The sequence below is a fragment of the Carettochelys insculpta genome, chromosome 2 (assembly GCF_033958435.1).
Source record: "Carettochelys insculpta isolate YL-2023 chromosome 2, ASM3395843v1, whole genome shotgun sequence".
NCBI lineage: Eukaryota > Metazoa > Chordata > Testudines > Carettochelyidae > Carettochelys > Carettochelys insculpta.
Genome location: NC_134138.1, coordinates 115,806,633 through 115,829,373, shown reverse-complemented (window position 1 = coordinate 115,829,373; position 22,741 = coordinate 115,806,633). Strand labels below are relative to the sequence as shown.

The following is a 22,741-nucleotide window of genomic DNA, read 5'->3' as shown; positions in this document are numbered from 1 at the left end:
TGATTTGTTTAAAAATCAGCATTAATGGCCCTGAATTTTCCAGCCAATTATTTTTACAGATTTTTTTTTTAACACTCTTAGGTACAAGTTCTCTAATTCGGTAGATTTAATCTTTTTTAACCTTTCATCTACTTGCCATTTAACATCCTCTCTACTTTCTGTTTGAATAGAAAGTATTTCATTGTCACTGTAAGGGGTCAATGTATCATCCTGCTTCTTTCCGAAAACAGAACAAAAATATGTATTTACCATTTCTGCATTATTTGGAATTTTCTTCATTCCCCTGTAGATCCACACCTAAACCATTGCTAATAAGTCTTTCATTCATTCATTTAAAGTTCCTTCTTGTTATCCTTAATCTTAAAGGCAATAGATTTTTCCTCAACATATTTAGTTTCCTTCATCTCTCTGCATTTTGCAGCTGCTAATTTGTAGATCTTGCTATTATTTTACTTCTTTTTTCTGTGTAGTGCAATGTGGGCAAATTCTCACCAGGAGCTCTAGATCACAACACAGTAACTCTAAACCTGAAATCAATCCCTGCAACAAACCTCGCTGTCAACTCTGCTCACATATCTACACCAGTGATTGCATCACAGGACCTAACATCAACCATACCATCGGGGCTCCTTTACTTGCACATCTCCTAATTTAATATATGCCATCATGTGCCAGCAAAGCCCCACTACAATTTGCATTGGCCAAACTGGACAGTCTCTACGTAAAAGAATAAATGGGCATAAATCAGACATCAGGAACAGTAATGTACAGAAACCTGTTGGAGAGCACTTCAGTATCCCTGGACACTCAGTAACAGATTTAAAAGTAGCAGTCCTAAAACAAAGAAATGTCAAAAATCAAATGGAGAGCGAAATCTCTGAGCTGCAATTTATTTGCAAATTGACTCCATCAACCATGGATTAAACAGACTGGGTGTGGCTGGTCCCTTATAAAAGCAGCTTCTCTGCCCTGGGTGTTAATATCTCCCCATTAGACTCTGACAATGGGCTACATCCCCCTTTCTGATCTGGCTTGTTTTTTCCTCTTTTGATACATACCACTGATAATGGGCCATTTCCACCTTGCTGAATAGACCTTGTCAGCTCTGGCCCTCCCTTTTACTGGGACCCCATTCTTTAAATACCCCTCTGGAATACACCCCCATGCATCTGATGAGGTGGGTCTTTGCCCACAAAAGCTTATGCTCCAAAATATCTGTTAGTCTGTAAGGTGCCACAGGACTTCTTGTTGTTCTTTTTTCTGTCTTTTTTTTTTTGTTAATTTTTGTTTTCATTTTCCTCCTAAACCAGGAATGGTATTTTAAACACATACTCTCATCCCACCCCTCTCCCTCTTTCCTCCAGGTGTAGATATGGGTTGGAAGCACAGGGGCATACAGTAGACCCCAAGTTACATGCAGGTTACATTCCTGAGCAACCTCATATAACTCAAATTTTGTGCAAGTTGGGAGGAGCTGGGAACCAGGCTGCAGCCTGGCTCTGAGCTTCCCTGTGCTTCAGGAGCCAGGAAACTGACTGGGAAACTGGTCACTTTCCTGACTCCCAGAGTAGCAGGGAGCCAGGAACCAGACTGTCCCCACAAAAGTTCTGTCTCCTTCACAGACAATCCTTATTCTATTATTCAGTGCTCCACTGTAGAACATGGCTGTCCATCACAAACTTTGCTCTGAAGCTTTAAACAGCCTTTAAAATGTCCTAGGTCCTGGCCCTGGATTCTTTAAAGATAAGGACTGAGTACATGAATCAGGTTCAACATTCGATAGAATCAATGTAGAGGCATGTTCACAGAATCTTGGAGTGTTGAGGCGGCACGCTGCAGCTTTATGAGTTAGTTGTTATTTCCTAAGTGCTGAAGGGCTCATACTCAGGCATAGTGCTTTGTTAAAATCCAGCCAGAAGTGATGACATCTTGGGTAACGGAGGACAGGTCTTTGTATGGTAGAATGAGACAGATTCCTACCTAAGCAGAGATGACAGAATGCGCTGTTTGTGGATGCTGCTATGTGTGCACTCAGAGTCAGCAAGGGGTCCCAAAGTACTCCTATACTATTGACTGAAGTGACCAGGTGTGTGTGCGAGTCATCAACCAACGGAGACTGCATTATGGTGGCAAGTTGATTAAATAAATGCCCACAGGCCTCACCACTGTCTTGCTCATGTTCAGCTTCAGGCAGCGGATCTTTGGCCATGAGCCAATCTCATCCAGACACAGGGTCGCCTTAGTGCCAGTGGTGTGGTCACATGTGGTGAAGGGTAAGTAGAGTTAAAACAAAAAAGCAGTAACGTAGCACTTTAAAGACTAACAAAATAATTTATTAGGTGAGCTTTCATGGGACAGACCCACTTCTTCAGACCATAGCCATACCAGAACAGGCTCAATATTTGAGGCACAGAGAACCAAAAATAGTAATCAAGGTTGACAAATCAGAAAAAATATTATCAAGGTGAGCAAATCAGAGAGCAGAGGGGCGGGTGGGGGGAGTCAAGAATTAGATTGGCACTTGAGTCAGCATTGCCTGACCCGTTCACCATCTAGACATGGAAGGCCATAGAAAGAAGTAATCATTGTGGAACTTCACGAGGTCTAGTGGTGCAGTTGGCTACTGCAGGTGAAGTTTCCCATCATTACTGACTGGGAATGTCATTTCAGGAAGGACATTAACCAGATGTGGGAAACCTAGGCTAGCAAGTGGGCTAATTGGTCCTCCTCCATCTCGAGGGGCCACGAGATTGTTGTAACCAAGACAGACTCCTGGGAGAGAGTAATTTCTCTAACTTCATTTGTATACCTAGAACTTTCAGGGTGTGCCCACTGAACCATAGCTGCACTTTGGATGCAGAGGGAGTGAATGGCTCTCACCGTCAATGTTGTGTGCAATCAGTACATACCTCACTTCATGTGCCCATGCTTTATGAATACTGGTAGGAAAAAAACTGTGTGGCCAGAGACAAATGGAATCTGTTCAGGCTGGCAACAGTAAACAAAATGTCACATGAGACATAGACAGAGCCTGGATGGGCAGCATGCGGCCTCTGGGTCACGTATTACTTATTTCTGACATAAACCAATTTTGTGCATTATCCTGGGCCCTGTCTCATCTCCCAGGAGAGAGGGCAGAACCACATGGTCAGCGATTTCAAATGCGGCAGAAAATTCCAAAACGAGAACCTCTATCTCACCTCTACCCATTGACAGCAGGAAATCCTCCATCAGTACTACTAAAGCATTTCATTCTGAGGTACTGGCCTGAATACAGATTGAAGTTAACATTCTCGACAGGGTGGCCAGTAAGCCAGAGGTGGTCTGCAAGGGTTAACACTTTAGCAGATTAGCAGGTTGCCAGCACTTTATTTTCCTACACATCCACAGGTATGGGATCACAATTCCCAGCCAATGGGCACTGTGGAAAGTAGAGCAGACAGGACACCATGTCCTGCAGCTACCAGTGGGAACTGCAAGCAGCCATAATGTCGAATGCCCAGGTAAATAAAGCACTGGCAGCCTGGGGGGCTGCTTCTTTACCAGCCCTGTTTGATACCAAGCACCGTTAAATGAGCTTGCAGTCAGCCTTTTGCTAGCTTCTCAATGTGCTTGCTTGGGAATGGGTTTCTTCTGCACTGGTTGGGCTATAGTGTATTTGAATGAGGAAGGGAAGATTCCTTGTCTGAATGAGGCATTGGCTATTTTGGTAACAAGTGGCATGCATGATATTTCTTCACAAGCCAGAAAGTGCATGGGTTGAACTCCCAAATCTTGGGTTGTGATACCTTGAGGGTGTCCAAAACTTCAGCAGTCTGTCAGAGAATGACTAAAGTCTGTGAATGCAGATGGCTGGTTAGTTGGTGGGTGCTAGTGAAGCAGATACTTACTGTTTCAGAAGTCTTCTCAAATGTATAATATGTATTCTTCAGATACACAGGAAGAGAGCTCTTCACAGTACTTGGTGCTTAGTTCTGATACAGGTTCTCTTGGCCTTTAGCATAGCTTCAGCATAGGCCAAAACATGATGAATTCCCCAAAGCCTACAAGAGTCTCTCTTGTTTTCCACCATCATTGCTCATGTTTGCACCCATCTCTCTTCGCTGGCAAACTAGAGCAACCTGTGAGAAAAGCAAAAAACAAATCAAATGACAAGAAGGTATACTTACAAAGAAAGATTTGTGTACCTGAGGATCAGTGCAAGATCAAGTAATAGAGAATCCTAAAGAATTATACTGATACCAACCTATGCTACTTACGTCAACAGTGACCTTTGAGAACTTGGGGGAATTTTATAGGAATTAGGGTTTTGGGAAGTTTTACCAATCTGACTGAAATATTTAAAGATTAAAGGTTTGCTCCTTTTGCCTGGTTAACTTTATAGTCTGGGATAGATTCTGCCCCAGGCTTGAGGTGAGTTTTCAGGAATTCCAGTGATCATACAGGCAATACTTTTAGCAGCACTTACAGTTTTTAGCAGCATGATGGCATTAAAGCAGCAATTAACAGATACCAACTGAAGGATGTCAAATACAGTCAATATCTGGTTACAGACATAAATTCTTACTTAACAATATTATAACAGCTAATACAATTAAGTTCCTTAACAGCACTTATGGTCTAGACTTATGCTATACAAGCAGGGTACAATGCCCACTGACTCCTCTGGACCACCTGCTTGCTTTAATTGGTGAGGAATGTTATTCCAGTGGGTAGAATGCAAAGTTAAAGTGTAGCAAAACAAAGATTACTCTAAGAATAGTGATAGAGGAAAACAATAGAGAGAGAGAGTAAAGAGGAAGCGGTGCTCCGACAGGTGTTAGGCATACCTTCAGTTTGGGTTCTGAACTGCTCACTGGCCAGCGGTGTTTTGCCCTTCTATGCTTAAATACTGATGCTACATTAAGCTCCAATTCCTTAGAATTCCCAAAAATACCCCAAGTTACTTTGTGACCTTAAATTGAAGTCTTCCCCTCTGTCTGTGCCCTATGTGTCAATCTTTAGCAACAAATTCTGGCAAAGGTCAGTGTGATTCTATGAAAGCACGATTATGTGACCGTTACTTGAATTAGGGTAAGGTTATTACACCTTTCCAGTCAGAGGTAGGTGGGGAAAGCTTGAACACTAGTTGATGGTAGAAAGTGATGCAGGCAACAAAGACTGACACAAATAACTCAAAGTTTACTATTTTAACCTAAACTTTTCCTATAAAGTGGGAGAAGAAAAATTCTGCAAAAAAACCCTTATGCCAGGTCTTACCAGCAGGCTACTTGCATTACTGAGAAAGAGAAAGATAGGCCTCTCCTTGGCCTAAGTTGGCTTTCTGTAATGGCTCCTTGATATGTGGATATATAGATATATAAAAGCAAAGCCTTAATCAAACTACTATAATCACACTAAAATTACTCCTATACACTAGCAAAGGCTATACCTTGTCCCAGAGGGCTAGGGCTAATTTTTGAATAAATTAATTTCAGGAGCACCACGATGACATTCTAGTGAATAGCAAGAACAAAAAGGAACATTTTAAGAATCTAGATGAAAGATTACAGACTGTGAGTTCACAAGAACAAAATAAACTTTTTCCCAGTGCTCCAGAGAGCATTGGAATGTCTGGTAGACATCTATGTTCTTCATAGAACACCAGAAAAAGTTAAGGCCTGAAAATATGGGACAATGTGTTCTGTTTTTTTTTAATTGGATTATTGAACTATTCTGGATGCTTCAAAGCTGACCTAGCTACAGTACTAATGCTCCTTCTTGTTATCTTTGTCATGTAGTTAAAACAAGGAATGAACACATACTGTACACTTATGTTGCTTCATTTCAGACTAGGCCTCTGAGCTGTATGGTTAAGGAGCCAGACCACAATGTTCATGCAAACAGTACATGATCTGTCTGCTTGGATTTAGAAAAAAGCTGGTCTGTATTTCATTTTGACAATCTATACAGAGATTTAAAATGTTAGCAGTAGTATGTGGGGGGCACCCATACTTCCCCCTTTTCCCAAGTGATAAGTTCTGTCTTTCAAGGCGCTGAGGTATGTGGCAAAGGATACTCAAGAAATTAATACTATATTCTACCTTAATCTGTTTTCGAGAGCCCTAATTCAATGCCTTTTGCTAGAAGCATGTTCAGCCTGGCATTCTGCACTGAATTTCTCATGTGTTTGGTGATATTAGTGCAGGACAAAAGAGACGGGGGAAAAATACCTGCCATTTCCACCAGTCATGTAGACAGCAAATAGAGGAAGAAAACAGAAGTTGTTTAGGACTGTCTAGCAAGTGACAACTGTTTGATTGGCAGGAAGCCATGCTAAGCATGCTGTGCCTTTAAAATGGGTGTCTATCTTGAGCCTGGAATATGTTCAAATCATGTTTTATCAAAAATGGTTCCAGCCATTTAAAAAGCACAGTAATTAAACACAGAAAGCTGTTCTTGTCTCTAAGAAACCATAATGAGGATCCCATTGCCTGTCTGCACCCACTAGCTCCCAACAGCTCCCCCCAGTGAAAGTCTGCTCTAAGGGGTTATCTACCCTATCCATCTATGCAATACATATTTTATGCACAGAAGAAGGTACAGGATCACTAAAAGCAGTGATGAGCCAAAGTGACTTGGAGCCTTCCCTCTTTCTAAACCTGATTTCGTTGAACTACATCAGTGTTTCCCAATTTTATGTGGCCACAAAGCCCTTTTAAACGCTAAAGAATTTTGTGGAACCCAATTCCCTGGCTCTATCCCCCTCACCCAGCAAACCCAGCCCCCACCTTTGGGCTTCACCTGTCTCAGCCCTCAGCCCCAAAATCTGCCCCCATCCCTAAGATTTGCCCTCCATCTCACAAAACTGCCCCCCATCCCCAGATTTAACCCCTCTCAGCCCCAAACCCACCTCCCATCCCCAGGATTATCCCACTTCAGTCCCAAACTAACTCCACCATGAAGCCTCTAGGGGTTCCATGCCAGTCCCAAGCCTGGATAAAGGAGGACGGTTGGTCAGATGAGTGACAATGTGCTGACTGAGAAACAACAACACAAATGAAATCTGATGCCAGTATGACTAAATAATAAAAGATGTCAGCTCAGATGTCGCCTGGATAAACAAGGTACATGACACCAATCGAGTGATCAGGGTTGGGTTGATGAATTGGCTACCAAAAGAAAATTACAACTAACACATATACTATCAGTTGGAACATCTGAACACTGTGGGCGACTGGAAAATTAGAGCTGCTTTGGGAAGAGATTGAGAGATACCAACGCGAGATACTTGGACTGGTGGAGATGCGTTGGATAGCACTGGGAGAGATGTGTGGTTGCGAAGTCACTTGCTTGGGAACAAAATGAAGCATGTGGCAGGAGTCGGAGTTCTTCTTAGCAAAAGAGCTGGAGGAGCATTATTAGGATACAAACCGGTGAGCGCAAGAATGATGGTAGCAAGATTCGAGGCAAAACCATTCAATGTCTCAGTCATTCAGGTTTATGCACCCACATCAAAGGAGTATGGAGGAAGACCTTCAGCCATTTTATAAAGACTTGACAATGACACTGGAGTAGATACCAAAGAGAGATGTGTTGATCTTCAGAGGAGATTGGAACATGAAGGTTGGAACAGAGTCATGATAAGGTTTGGATATGGAGAAAAAAAATGAACAAGGCGAGAAACTACTACAGTTTGTTACGGAGCATGAGATGGTGATCTGCAACATCAGATTCCAACAAAAGTACTGTAGGAAGTGGACATGGCAATTGAATGGCGGGAAGTCCAAGAACATGATAGATATGATTTTGATCAGAAGAAGATGGGTAACATCAGTACAGCAGTGACAAACTTTCGAAGGAGCAGATATAGACTCGGACAACAGTCTAATGATCACAAACATCAAGATAAAGCTCAAGAGAAAGTATAAAACACAGTTTAAGGAGGGAAGAGACGTGACAGGGCTAGGCAAGGAAGAAATATGGAATGCGTACACAGCAGTGCTCGAAGAGAAGATTACGAATGCAGCCTCAGAGAAAGACCTAGATAAGAGAGTCAAAGGGATAGCCATGGCAATAGAAGATGCAATTGAGTAGTTCCAGAAGAAGAGAAGATCAATAAGAAGTGCATTACACAGGAGACAATGAAGTTGGTCCAAGAGAAGAGAGCACTGAAGATCAGAAGGGATGTTTCTGAGAGGGCGGAATATAAATATAAGGTGAAATGCAATGAGGTAAGGAAAGCGGCCAGAAAGGATAATGTGAAATGGTTAGAGGAGCAGCGTGAAGATATAGAGAGGTATTATGGTGACTGTAAGACCAGGGAGGTGTATAAAATGATTAGGAATATTAATAGGAAGTGGCAGCCGAAGCAGATGGTCATCAAAGACGAGAATGAAGAGGTGCTCATGAGCAAGGAGAAGGTTGTGCAGCGATGGACGAGATACTGCACTGATCTGTATAAAGCACAGTTGGACCCGAGTGTCTCAGAGAGACTGATCAAAGAACTGAAAGAGAGATCTCCACTGAGCATCGAGAGCAAGACCCATATTTTGAAGGAGGAAGTAGAAAGAGCAGTGAAATAACTAAAGAACAACAAGAGCCCTGGAAATGATAAGATCACAGGAGAAGATCAAATACAGTGGAGAAAGTATGATTCAAGAAATAGACCAACTATGTAACATAGCATGGAAAGAAGGAAAGGCACCTAAGGAATGGACAAGATCCATGCTAGTGACAATACACAAAAAAGGAGGTACACTGGAGTGCAAGAACTACAGAACGATTGCCCTAATGAGTCATCCAGGCAAGGTGCTGATGATGATACTGATGATGATACTGACAGAGAGACTAAGATTGCAGATAGAGGAACATCTAGCAGATGAGCAAGTGGGGTTTGTGAAAGATAGAGGCACCATACAGTAGATATTGGCACTAAGATTGACAGCAGAGAAAACTTGATGAAAGGACAAGAATAGCTACACTTGCTTCATCAATTTTCAGAAGGCAATTGACAGTATAGATCAAAAAGTGACTTGGTCAGTGTTGGAGTCATATGGAGTGGATACCAGACCGATGCAGTTGTTGAAGGATATCAATGACAACGCAGGGGCAGCAGTGAGAATGTGTAGGGAGTTGGGAAGTTGGTTTAGAACGAGTAGAGGTATGAGACAAGGAGATCCCATATCTCTGAGTATCATCAACATGCATCTATAGAGCACGATGGGTAGAAGGGATATCCATGCCTGGGGAAAGAATTAACAACTTGAGGTTCACAGATGATATAGTATCAGTGAGGTAGCTGTATTAGTCTGTGTCTTCAAAAACTACAAGAAGTCCTGTGGCACTTTATAGACTAACAGATATTTTGAAGCATAACCTTTCATGGGCAAAGACCCACTTTGTCAGACGATATAGTTATCGTTGAGGAAGATGAGGAGAAGCTAGCAAAAATAGTGCAGGTGTTAAATGAGGAACGGAAGTGGTACGGACTGATTATGAACATCAATAAAACAAAAAAATGGTATTTGGAGATAAGGAAATAGGAAGGAAAATCAGTGTAGAAGGGATTGAACTAGAGAATGTCGAGTAGTTCACATATCTGGGGAGCAACATAATGTGTGATCTAGACTATAAGAAGAAAATAGCAACTAGAATAGCAAAAGCAAGAACAAGTTTGAAGGTGAAGGATAAAATCTGGAAAAGCAAAGTGATTAGCTTAGGAATGAAGCTGAGCATCTTAAAAACGTGCAGTCAGCAGCATGTTTTATGGATGTGAGATAGGCATGATAATGAAAGATTTGAAGAGAAGAATATTGGCATTCGAGAGGAGTTGTTACAGAAAGATCCTTAGAACAGGATGGTTGCAGAAAGTCACCAGTGAAGAATTATATAGGAAGATAGAGCCAAAAGAGAACCTACTGCAGAAGGTTATACTGCAGAAGGTTATACAACAGAAGTTACAGCTATTTGGGCATATCTGCAGAATGAACGACGAAAAGAAAGTCAAGACCATGGTATATGGCACAATGGACGGTTCGAAGAGGAGAGGCAGACCCCACAGAGAATGGGTAGATGATATAGTAGATTGGTGTAGAGCTAGTTTACAGAAACTAAGACAGTCCGCACTGGGCAGGAAAAGATGGAAGGAAATAGTGAGACAGACATCAGACACCAATGCGTGCTGAGCCCACACTTGATGATGATGAGGAGGAGGAGTCCCAAACTGGCCCCCAGAACTAACCCATCCATGGCGCTAGCTGGGGAGCATACACTGGGGATGTAGGATACATCGCTGTATTAACCATCTTCATATAACCTCTGCATTAAGTCTCTCCATATGCTGGGCAGCCATGTGCACCCAGCGGAAGGAAGGCTGGTGCAGAGGTGCTTCACTGACGGGAGTGAGTCAGGCCACACCCACTGGAGGGGTGTGATCACTTGGGTAGCAGGGCAAGTGAGGGGCTCTCTGCATCTCCCTGCACTGCCACCACTGGAATAATGGACCTAAATTCCACTGGTTTAATGGCCAGATCCCTCCTACCATCCTGCCGGCTGTTAAACCAATTAAATTTAGTTCTACTGTTTCACTGACAGTAGGGCAGGGAACTGCAGAGGATTTTTTTATGGAACCCTTATTTCCACTTTACAGAACCTTGGGGTTCTGTGGAACACCATTTGGAAAACACTGAAATACATACAAGGACGTATTGGCTCTATCTATTTGGTTATAGGAGTAAGGGGATTTCGAAGTGTGTGGGGTCCTTTCTAAAAGGACCCCCTGTAGACGAGCCATGCATGATCAAATGCGGCACTTTCAAAGAGCTACGGCCACCATTATGCTAATGAGGTGCTGCATATTCATTGCTGTGCCTCCCAAAGTTTCTCATTAGCATCCCTCTTTCAAAAGTGGGGTGCTAGTGTAGACCCAGCCATTAAGTCGGAAACAGCACAGGCAAGGCATGCACAGGCTGACCAGTGGAAAAGAATGGGGCGGGATTTGTGAAATAATGTTTCCCTTTGACCTAACAAAAAAAATCATTGCAAAATATTTCATCGAGAAAACAAGAGAAAATCATGAAAAGTTTAAAAACAAAAATTACATTACATTTCCAAAACATATTTACCATATTTGAACAGCTCCACTTATTTGTAAGACCTTGATATATGAGCAAAACAATGTGTATTTAAACCACATAGCAGCTATTCCAAATCAGCAACTGTTTCCATCACATTTGTTTCAGGATTACTATAATTTTAGATTAGAAATATCAAGAAAAACTCTTAATAGTGAGCACTAGATTTTGGAACAGCTTCCCAAAGGAGGTAATGAAAATCCTATTTTCTGAATCATTTTACACTAGAATTGGTAAAGCCCCTGAAGAACATAGCAATGCACAATTCTTTCTAACAGCAGGTAGAGATGAGCTCCTATTATTTCAGAAACTCTAATTCCTATGATCCCTTGTTTACAAATAGTAACAAGTAGTCGCAGAACGTTCACTGCGTATCCACCAATAATGTAACTTATTACAAATGGCTTGGTAAAGAGAATTTTGACTTATCAAAAGCTCCGAAAAGTGCACATATGTGACTAAGGAGCTGTGTCTACACTTGCTTGCCTCATTTTAGAAAAAAATATGAGGGGTGCTTTCAAAAATGGGGTTTACTTTCCAAAGAGCCACATCTACACCATTTTAATTCATTCAAAAGAAGCTCTTTCGAAAGAAGAATATGCAAATGAGGCACCAGACATCTAAATCTGCACCTCATTTGTATTTTCTATTTCCCTCATTTGCATGCCTCTTTCAAAAGAAGAATGCAAGTGTAGACACAGTCAGGGTGATTTATTTGATTTATAATGGTTTGCAGAACATGTCTGAGCCATTCATAATAAAATGAACAAATTTATAATTAAGTACTTGTATTTGCAATAATCCTTGGTGTGTTATAACTGTCATGTTCTGCTTTGTGCAGTGTGTAAATTATTTGTAACCTTTTTATAAGTCACTGCACAATAAAGGCACCGTGGTTATAAGTACATTATTGACTCCCGATAAATTTATGAATAAGACACAAAACAGAACACAGTTATTTTTACTAAGGAAAAAGAAATAAAGTGTTCAGCATAATACAGTATATATTTGAAGTAATTTGTGGAAGAGGAAGTTACATATTGAACATAGAGTATAGTGTGAAATTATCAGACAATTGTTCTTAATGGAAAGTGATACTGTCTCATCTATATTCATCCAGTGTGTGTGGTTTTGTTATAAGGTGCTCCTCTTAAGCAATAATGTGATCTGGAAGTAAACAAGCCTCATTTTAATCAAACCAATTGACAGGTGTTGCACATATCTGCAAGGACAGGAACATCTGAAACTACCCTGGAGACATTAGTACTATGAACAAAAGAAAAAAAGAAAAAAAAGAATAAGATTCATTCTAGAAAATGCAAATGCATATTATTTGAGAGAAAATTATTGAAGATACAGATTTGGAAGGCAAAAACCTGGAAAACAGCAAAGCATGAATTTGCAATGCACCAAAATAGGCCAATGTAATTTTAAGCCTCAGGTACAGTTATCACAACATGATGCTGACATGGATGACTCTGATGTGGTATGTTAAGTAATAGGCATATCATCACCATACGGATAATGGCTGATATATTGGAGGAAGTTCTGAGTTGAGCCACAAAATATATTTAGGGGGCTGGTATGAGTAACAGATAGTATAAATAATGATTGAAGGAGCTAAATATGTACACCTGGCCCTCAATTTACAAACCTAATTTGTTCCATGAAAACTGTAAGGTGAAAAATTCATAAATTAAAAATGAAATTCCCATTAATTTTGATTAAAAAATTGTGACTGGTTCTCAACTCCCAAAAAATTCACCCAATATTTTTTCCGAATATGTTACAATATAATACAATCATAAAAATCAGAACAGTGCTGCTTTATTGCTTTTTTATGACTTTTGTTACCACTAGTCAGTCAGTTCTTAGACAGTGGGATGGGAGTTCCATGGGATCATCTTCATCATCAATGGAAACAGCTCCAGAGTGACCTCAGCCTTCTTAATTGGGGTTTTATCTTCAGGTTTTGAGGTTGATCGTTGAGGATCAGCTGATGGGGATGAGGGTTTAGGAGGAGGTGATGAGGTAGAGGGTTTAAAAATGATAGAATTGAAGTTTATATTACAGCCCTCTTTTTCCTGTCATATTACTCTTGAGAGCACCAAACAGCTTCATAAATTTGTTGCTTGCAAGCTGAACTCTGCACCAAGAGGGAGGGATAGCTCAGTGGTTTGAGCATTGGCCTGTAAACCCAGGGTTGTGAGCTCCAGTCCGTGAAGAGGCCATGCAGGGATTGGGGCAAATAGATGTCAGGAATTGTGCTTAGTCCCACCAGGAGGGCAGGGGATTGGACTAGATGACCTCCCAACGTCCCTTCCAGCTCTAGGAGATGTGTATCTTCAACTACACTTATACTAACTCTGTTCTAAGTTTGGGTCATTGGCATCAGGAATTTATCTGCCTCCAACGCATTGAAGAATTTGAGAGTGTTTGTGTCCAGTGTGTTTTGTGGTTCATCCAATTCTTCCCCCTCTTTTTGTGACAACCTTTCTGCATCCAGCTGAATTAATTCTTCATTAGTCAATTCTTCACCATCTGACAATAACAGGTCTGGAACAGCATCGGCATCTTTCTCATTGAATCCTGCTTGAGTTACCAGTTGCATGATAGAATTAGGGTGTCTTTCACTTCACCCTCAGAACCAGGGAAATCATGAACATATTACAGCAATAGCTTTTTCTGAACACCATTCAGGATACTTTGAGTAATTTTATTCCATGCAGTTTTGATATTTTCTATAGCCATCTTGACGTTGTAGTTCTTCCAAAACTGCTTAATTGGTGGTTTGTCTCTCCATCTGATGTAGATACTAGATACCTCATCACCAGTTGCAGATAATAAGCTTTGGATGTAGCACTGACACCTTGATCCATTGGCGAAGGATAGAAGCGATATTTGGGGACAAAAATATCACTTGAATGTTATTGCCATAGTCTTCAACATTGATATGCTGACCGGGAGCATTATCAAGTATCAACAGACATTTATTATCCAGATTATTTTCAACATAATATTTAGAGATGATTGATGAAAGGTAGCTTGTTATGTAATCAGCAAAAACCTGCTTTATCACCCATGCCTTTTGATTAGAATGTCAGACCGCAGGTAACAGTGCCTTGTTTAAGCTTTTAAGTGCCCTCAGATTTTCTGAATGGTAAACAAGGAGAGGCTTCAGCTGCATATCGCCTCTCTACCAAGAAGTAATGTCAGTTGATCCTTCGAGGCCTTGAAACCTGTTGCTTTTGTTTTATCCCTTGAAATAAAGGTTTGAGGAGGCCTTTTTTCCCCAAAAAAAGCCCATTTCATCAACATTAAAGATTTGTTTTGGAGAATATCCACCTTCATCAATTATATGCTGCGATGCAGATGGGAAAATGTTAGCTGCCTGATATCAGCAGATGCTGCTTCACCTGTAACACTCAAACTATGATAATGTAAATGCACTTTAAAGCACTCAAACCAACCATTTATTGCTTTGAATGTTACTTTGGTGTCCCCAGCTTGCCTCTCTTCTTCAGCTTCCTCCTTCAGGTCCTAACTAAAGACAGGGCTTTCTCCCTTATGATAAGGAAGCTCAAAGTCTTTCAGGTTTACCCCTTTTTGCATCCCTGGCCTGTATTATTTGATGCAACTTTTAGCTCCACCAGCATATGTTTCTGCCATTTCTTTTGTCTTTCCTTTCTGCACCAAAATTGCATGCATTGTCGATGCCATCAAGTTAACTGCCAAATGTATGTCTTTCAATTGCGGGCCCTCTTCAATTATTTTAATAACTCTAAGTTTGGCAGCCACAGATATTGCTTTCCTTGGTTTCCTGGCCTTAGGAACAGCTCCTCTAGGACCCATGATGATCACAAATAAAGATATTTAAAGATTAATATCACTCACAGTCACGATGACACAAACACAAAGAAGCACACAAACCAACTGGGAAGAGCTGAGTGGCTGAGGGAAATGAGGCAGCCTCACACTGGGTTCTGCTGTATTCCTCCACATTCGTTACTTACAAAGTGGATGCTCAGATGAAGGTTGGTTCTTCTTTGTAGTGAAAACATGTTCATAAATTGAAAAACCGTTATAAAATTGCATTGTTTGTTGTAACAAAAATTCATAAATCAAAAGTTTGTAAGTTGAGGGATAGGTGTATTTAGTGGACATCGTTTAAAAGTTCTCTTTAACCTTTTATCAGGTGGCAAGACAGTTCTAACACTATTTCTCCATTGTAAGGATAAGACATACTTGTTCAAGATAGCTACTTAGCACCTTTCCTGTTAGAAAGGTATAACCATTAGCAACTGGCTCGAATAGGAGAGGCAGATCCCACAGAGAATGGATAGACGATATAGTAGATTGGTGCGGAGTTAGTCTACAGAAACTAAGCCACTCCACACTGGACAGGAAAAGGTGGAAGGAAATAGTGAGAGGCATCAGACACCAATGGGCGCTGAGCCCACGGTTATTGATGATGACGATGATGATCTGACAGCTGACTAGAACAGGACTTTACCATGTCCAAGTGTAAAAAGTTTCATTTAGGTAAGTATAAGGAAAAGTTAAACAAAATAATTAAATGAAAAATCTGTCAAGAAAAGAAATTACTGGCAATGTAATGTATTAGTCTGTGGAATAACCTTCCCAGGAACTCAGTGGAGGCTCCATCATTTAAAACTAGATGGACAAAGCACTGGAAAATGTTCTGTAGGAACTGCCTTGGAATGTGAATGAACTAGGTAACCCAAAGAGTGGTTGACGTGAGATACAACATTCAAATCCAAATTCAGAATTTAGCAGAAGGTTCCAAGTCAGATCTCACTCCTGCTTTTTTTATATAAGTTTCCATTAGTCTAAAGCAAGCAGAAATTTCCAGAGTGTTTGAAACATAAGAGTATAAAGATTAGCTATGGATGTACCTAAAAAAAGTTGAGAGATTTGGTGCAGATAGGAACACAAATATGAGTATCTGAAGCTTATGTGAACTACTCATATCCAAAATGATGTGCTACGGTACTGAGGGAATATGTTTAGCATGAGTGCTACTTATATCCATTTCATTTCCAGTGAAGATGAAAACAAATCAAATGCATTTTCTTATCAAAACGCATTAATTCAACAAACACCATCAGCTGTTTTCAGTGGCATTGGGATGCAGGAATTTTAATTCTTATTCTCCCAAGAGGTCTCAGAATGATTTCAGACATCCATTCTGCACCCTTTGTGCAAAGTTAATAGAGCATGGTACACTCAGCAAATACACACAACAGTCATGCACCCCTTGACCCCCAGACATCATGCCCAATCTGGCAGCTGTGTGCTACCCCAGCAGTATAAAGCAGATGTTAAAGCCAGCTGAGCTGGGTAATGGAAAGAATTACCCCCCACCCCCCTGTACAAGAATCTCCAGGTGGCACAAAGCCCCTCATTTGGCCCCCACTGTTGGAGACATAATTAAGGGAAAGAGAACATAAGCCACAACATGTCTACACGCTGGAAATTCCCCAGATGCAAAAATATCTCCCTGGAAATTGTAGGCATTAAGGCATAAATCAGAGCCCTGAGATTGTTGTAATTTATCCCAGGGACTGCTCTGGTTCCTGGCTGGTCCTTGGATTAGCAAAGTATAAAGGTGACTTAAAGCCACATTTCCTTCCCTAACCCCAAGTCTTCTGTTAAGTATGATTCAACCAGAGTGGGTGAGAGAGCCCTATATTTTCATGTTGTTAGGTTCATTATGATTTCAGGTATCAGTGTAGTTTATCTAGATTTTTTTTTAATTATGTCCAGAAATTTTTCTCTTAGAAATCATATACAGCTATATAAGCTTCACTGTTTAAGAGTATTTGCATGCTTTTTTGTTTTGTTTTGTTTTGTTTTGTTTTCTTAATGACCACATTTTAAAGTGCTTGGTATCAGCATAAATTTTAAGAAGAGAGGCAGGGAACTAGAAATATGCAACAGCGTCATGTAAATGGTGTGGGAAATGGTGGAGAAATATCTGATATTTGTAAGTGAGGTGACTTGCAAATTAAATTACCCGTTATAGTTGACCTAAAGGAGAAATCAAAGGCAAAAATTAAGGATTTTTGACTATTAAACCCTGTATTTTTCTCAATTATTTCAATATTGGAAAGATACTTATTGATATCTGAAAAATTTAAAGTTAAAAATGAGTTAGATCACTTTAAATAATCATTGATGGGGTGGGTGTGGGGGGTTTGTCATGGGCAAATGTTGAGCTTCAGCTTTTCACCTTTACATACCAGGTCTCCGGCATCACAACTTTTGATTTCAACAGTACCCATGGTTTAGACAGACACTTTCTAGAGTTCCAGTTATAAGAGGAGAAATCTGACGCTAATGCTTGGCATTTACTTGTTTTGTAACTGAAAGTCACAACACAGAAAGGATCCACAGTATCAGATAATTTGATTTCCTGTTTCATGGTGTGGGGGATCAGAGATAACTTTCTATACTAGGTAAATCGATGATGGGAGGAAGGAACACATGTTTAGAGATGATTTTATCAGTTACCAGCTAGCATATGTCTGTACCTCCAGCTTGTCACCTAAAATATCCTCTTTTAGGGACTCTCTGATGACATTTCAGCACTTTAGCGATTCAGTATGAACTATGCACCAATAAATTGCTTCAATCGATGATTTTATTTGTTTGAATGTTGTGTCCCTGAAAACAGTTTGGACTTGACAGCCTTATAAATAATACTCCTCTGTTTAGCGCAAAGCGGGAAGAGAAGAGGCAGCAGCACTGTAAGGCTCCTGACCCGTTCGTAACCTGGAGGGACCCTTCTGTTGTGGTGGGAAGGTAAATCATGCTGTGTGTCCATATGGCTCTCCTCAGAGACTGACTAAGGCATTAAGTAGATCCAGCAGTGCTGGTTGTGATATCAGCCACTGTCAAACAACAACTTGATTAAGACCAGCAACTAATTTAATATAGTCTATTTGACCAGTAGACTTAGGAAACTGTAAATTAACTACAGGTTGAACCTCTCTCGTGCAGAACTCTCTCATCTGGGAACACCCATGATCTGGCATGATTTTAGTTTGCTGGACAACCATTTATCATGGGTGTGGCCACGTTTCCCATGGTGCCATAGGTTGTTTACAGCCACCAGTCCTGTTGCTCAGTGTTCTTTCTGTTATTTATCTGTAATATACCCCTAAATGTCTTCGAAGAGCCCCATAAGCCGTGAAAATGTTAGTAATATGCTAGACAATATTGACCTTCCGTGGTCCAGCAAATTCTCTTGCCAGCCACAGGTCAGATCAGCTCCTGAGGGTGCCAGACGAGAGAAGTTCAACCTTTACTGAGCTGTAGCAGATTCAACCAGGTGACACAGTAGTGAAAGATAAGTAATTTCCTGAGTCAGTCAGTCTCCCCCGATATTTTATATTAAACTTCAGGTGTTGCAATGTCAGGGGGATTGACCTACTAGGGATACAATTCAGACTACTGAGGGTGCTGTGTCATCCCTGCCCAACAATGCCTTGCTGAAGTAGCTCCCACACTGGTTGATCATAATTAACCTTCCTGCATGCAAGCCACACCTGGTACGTACCTGCAGTCTGCCAACTACTCCCTGGCTCTAGTCTTGATTTTACTGCTGATATATATCAACACATCCCCAGTCTCAGATCTTCTCCTAAAAATGTATATTCTGTATTGTCCAGTCCTCTTCTGGACATCAGACATACTTTAAGTTTGTTATTCCTTTAGGAAACAATATGCCAGTTTATTATTTTAAATAGTCTATCCAGACACACCAATTTAAACTGGATTAGATAATGCAACAGAACAATTTTATTAACTACAAAGACACAAATTTTCTTGTAACCATACCCAACTTTTGTATCACATAATTAATGGCAAGGTTACAAGAAAAATAAAGATAAAATGCCTTCTAATATCTACCAAAGAAACCAACTTACTTGCACAGCAAACTTCAGAAACCTCACAGTGCTGCTGCCTATACTGTTCTAGCTCTGTGATCAACAGAGTGGTATACTTTACTAGGCTGTAAAGTCAAAACTGTTTTCAGGGACACAAAATTCAGTCAAATAAAATCCTCAGCTGAAGCAGTTTATTGGAGGTTACTTCATACTGAAGTATTAAAATACTGAAAAATCATCAATGAGTCATGAAAAGAGCATCCCTTCACACATTTAGGGTACACTTGGTTACAAAGTTAGACACTACTTTGAAGTAGCCAGCAGAGCGTCTACATACATTTTCCCTTAACTTCGAAGTTAAGTAAGGCATCCCAACTTCGAAGTCCTTACTCCATTCCCACAAATGGAGTAATGCCCTGCTTGGAAGTTTAACTTCAAAGTAGGGTGTGTGTAGACACTCAACTTCAAAGTTGCTTACTTCAAAGTTATACTTCAAAGCAGGCAACTTCAAAGTTATTTTTGTAGTGTGGATACAGCCTATGGGTATGTCTACACTCACCACAAGTTCCAACTCTTCATGTCAAGACCTCTCCTCCAACTCTAAGACAAACTTCCTTTTTGTCTTTTCAGATGCAAAGGATGAGGTGGGAAAGGGGGAACAGAGAGGAGGATCTCTTGGCACATTTGACTGTCCTTTTAATAGTGTCAGTATGTCTTGAGAAACATTTCCACCTGAAAAGCAGAAGCCAAAGAGGATATGTGAAAGGATATTATCTGCTAGTTTTTTCACCTGTTTGAACTTACTCTGCCATTCTTTCTTGCTTGATGATTCTGTTTACTGCTTAAATGCAAATTTAGGCAAACACACATTCCTTCCTTTATTTAAGACAGATCTGACTTCGGTCTGACCCAGGCTCTGGGATTTGGAACATGTCTGAATAATATCATACAACTTACAACTTCACATACATTTCCACACATTTTAACAGGAAAATACTGGCCAGCAAATTATGGAGTTTTCTGCTGACACTTCACAAGGCATACTTTGTACAGAGGTTATTGTAACAGCATATAAGGTGTGAGTTCAGGATTGTATTCCATTACAGAATACAGTCTAATAAAAACAGGCTAATAAAATTATTACTGTTCTACTGTTTATGCAGTGAAATCATTTTGTGGAGACTTTTGAATGCTCCAAATGTTATTAAGTCTTCACAGGCATACAGCAAGTTAGAGGTGGATTGATGTAGACCACAAAATTAGGACTAATACCCACTGAAGTCAATGGGATTGATTTGCATGAGAATTTGAAAAAGAACCATAGAAAGCTAATACTTAAGAAATCAACTGCACTTTACTGTAAACTCATGAGCCACGTCTATACGAGAAGCCTCTGTTGACGGAAGTCACTGTTAGAAGGGATTTCCCAGCAAAACTTCTGTCTGTACACAAAAGCAGATCAAAAGAGCAATCTGCTTGGTCGACTTGGTCGAGCAGCCAGACTTCCCAGCTCTCTCTACAGAACAGCTGACCAGAAGCTCTGCAAACAGGGCTGCCCAGTAAACCAGATGTCCTTTCTGCGGACAAATGGACCCCCAAGCAGCTACAAAGCTGTTTTGTCAACAGAACGCTTTCAAGAGAAGCATTATACATGAACAGGGAGAGGTATAATGCTGCCAGTAGATGTGCCAGGTTTTGTTGTCAAAATGTTGACAATGCACATTTGCCATGTAAATGCACCATGTTTTTTCTGGCAAAAGCCCAGATTTGCTGGAAAAAGCCACTCATGTAGACATGGCCACTGAGTAAAGTCTCTTGGGCCAGGCAGATAAGAAAGAGTCCCATAATATGTAGGTAGCACATGATTTGCTATGTCACCAATCAAAATCACAGAAAATACTTCCAGGCAATCCACAAGGTCAACTGATATTACATACTTTTCCAAGGAGTCATCACAAACCAAATAACTAGATTGTTTGGGGCCACATCTTTCCTCATAATAAAAACAATGTTATGATTATTAGTTTCCTTTACATGAAAAGTTCCACCACGTAAACAGAAAACACACAAAAAACTGGCTTGGAAGGCCCTTAATCCAAATCCTATCAGGAGAGATGTTTTAGGTAAAAATCAGTCATTACATATAAATCGTGTGCCTCAAACCACCTTTTGGAGAATAACGTTAAAATTCTTTGTTGGTGCCTGGGGGAAAATAGGGATGAGAGAGAAATTCTGCCCTAGTTTACTCCAGATCAGTCCCAGGTAACTCCAGCAGCCTCAATGGAGTCCCTTCATATTTTCACCAGGGTTACTAAGAGCAAAATTTACCACATAATCTTGACATCATCACAAAGGTTTGGGAACCGGTGAGCTCCTGTTCCAACCCTGAGGCTGTGTCTACATTACCACCTTCCTTTGAAGGAAGGATGGTAATGAGGCTGTTCGGAGTTTACTAATGAAGTGCTGCCGTGCATAGGCAGCACTTTGTTAAGCAAAGCCTCACCCCAACCCCCCACCACGGCAACTCCGAGGTTTTAAACTTCAAAGTACCAGCAGGAGTCTTGAGGAGTAAGGGGACTTCGAAGATGCCCTGGCACTTCTAAGTACTGGCAGGTGTGCTGTGGCTAGATGCCTGCTGGTACTTTGAAGTTTAAAAGTTCGGCGTTGCCGTGGGGGAGAATTTGTTTAATGAAGTGCTGCCTATGCACAGCAGCACTTCATTAGTAAACTCCAAACAGCCTCATTACCATCCTTCCTTCAAAGGAAGGTGGTTATGTAGACACAGCCTGACAGTATTTGAGTGTCTTTCTGTAGGTCTGGTCATTTTTTAACTAGTTTGCCTGAATTTGACTCTATAAAATAGAGGCTCATTAATAGCCATCTAATTGTCACCTCACTCCTATTAGTATTTGTTAAGGGCTCTTTGAGTCTTGCTGCTTATCTCAATATTTATTTTCAAGATACTTTCCAGTCAAATATTAGGAGAAGGAGCATTATTCTTTGCAGCTCAATCTCTGAGGAAGTATATGGAGTGTGTGTGTGTAAAAGAGAAAACAGAATCTGTTTTTCATATCAAGTCTGTTCCTACTGCTAATTTTACCACTTGACGTCATCATCCTTTGTTTGTGATAAGAAAGTCAGCTGAGATGGAAATGATTGTGATGTCTCAAGGGGAAGATGAGGAACAGATGAAAACTTAGGCAGTGGTGGTTTGAGAAAAGCTACTAAAAACTGGTAAGAGAGATACAGACAATATATGGTAAGCAGACCAGTATATCAACAAAACTGTGTGATCAAAACTCCCCATAAGGCATCAGTAGGATATTAACTGCTGGTAGCAAAAATATCAATGCCATAGGTGTTCTGGGGCTGGAGCACCTACAGAAAAAAAAATAGTGGGTGCTTAGTACCCACTGGCATCCCAGCTCCCCTCCTCCCGGCAGCTTGCTGATTAACTTCCCCCTCTCCTAATCAGCACACCTACTGCCTTCTGCAATCAGCTGTGTCACAGCATGCACGATGCTCATGCTCTGGGAGGGAGGGAGAGAAAAAGGAATGGGCAACGCTAAGGGAAGGGGACAGGAAGAGCTGGTGAAGATGTGGGCTGGGAAGAATGGGGCAGGAGTGGAGGTTTGGGGAAGGCTAAGGTGGAGCCTGGGGCAGAGCAGGAGGAAGAAGAGACAGGATAAGGTGGGGGCTTAGGAGAAAGGGCAG

The 22,741-nt window shown here is 40.8% G+C and overlaps 1 long non-coding RNA gene across 2 annotated transcripts in view; it reads left to right on the top strand.

Moving 5' to 3' along the window:
* LOC142008642 (uncharacterized) overlaps nt 1-22,741 on the top strand; it is a 62,503-nt gene that overhangs the window by 10,339 nt on the left and 29,423 nt on the right. Inside the window, exons 2-3 of one of the 2 annotated variants that reach the window (XR_012644193.1) lie at nt 17,853-17,939; nt 19,658-19,785. The exons of the other annotated variant lie outside the window; for it this stretch is intronic. This is a non-coding gene — a long non-coding RNA (uncharacterized LOC142008642). Of the gene's footprint in view, nt 1-17,852; nt 17,940-19,657; nt 19,786-22,741 lie in introns of those variants that run through there. 2 annotated transcript variants of the gene reach the window in all.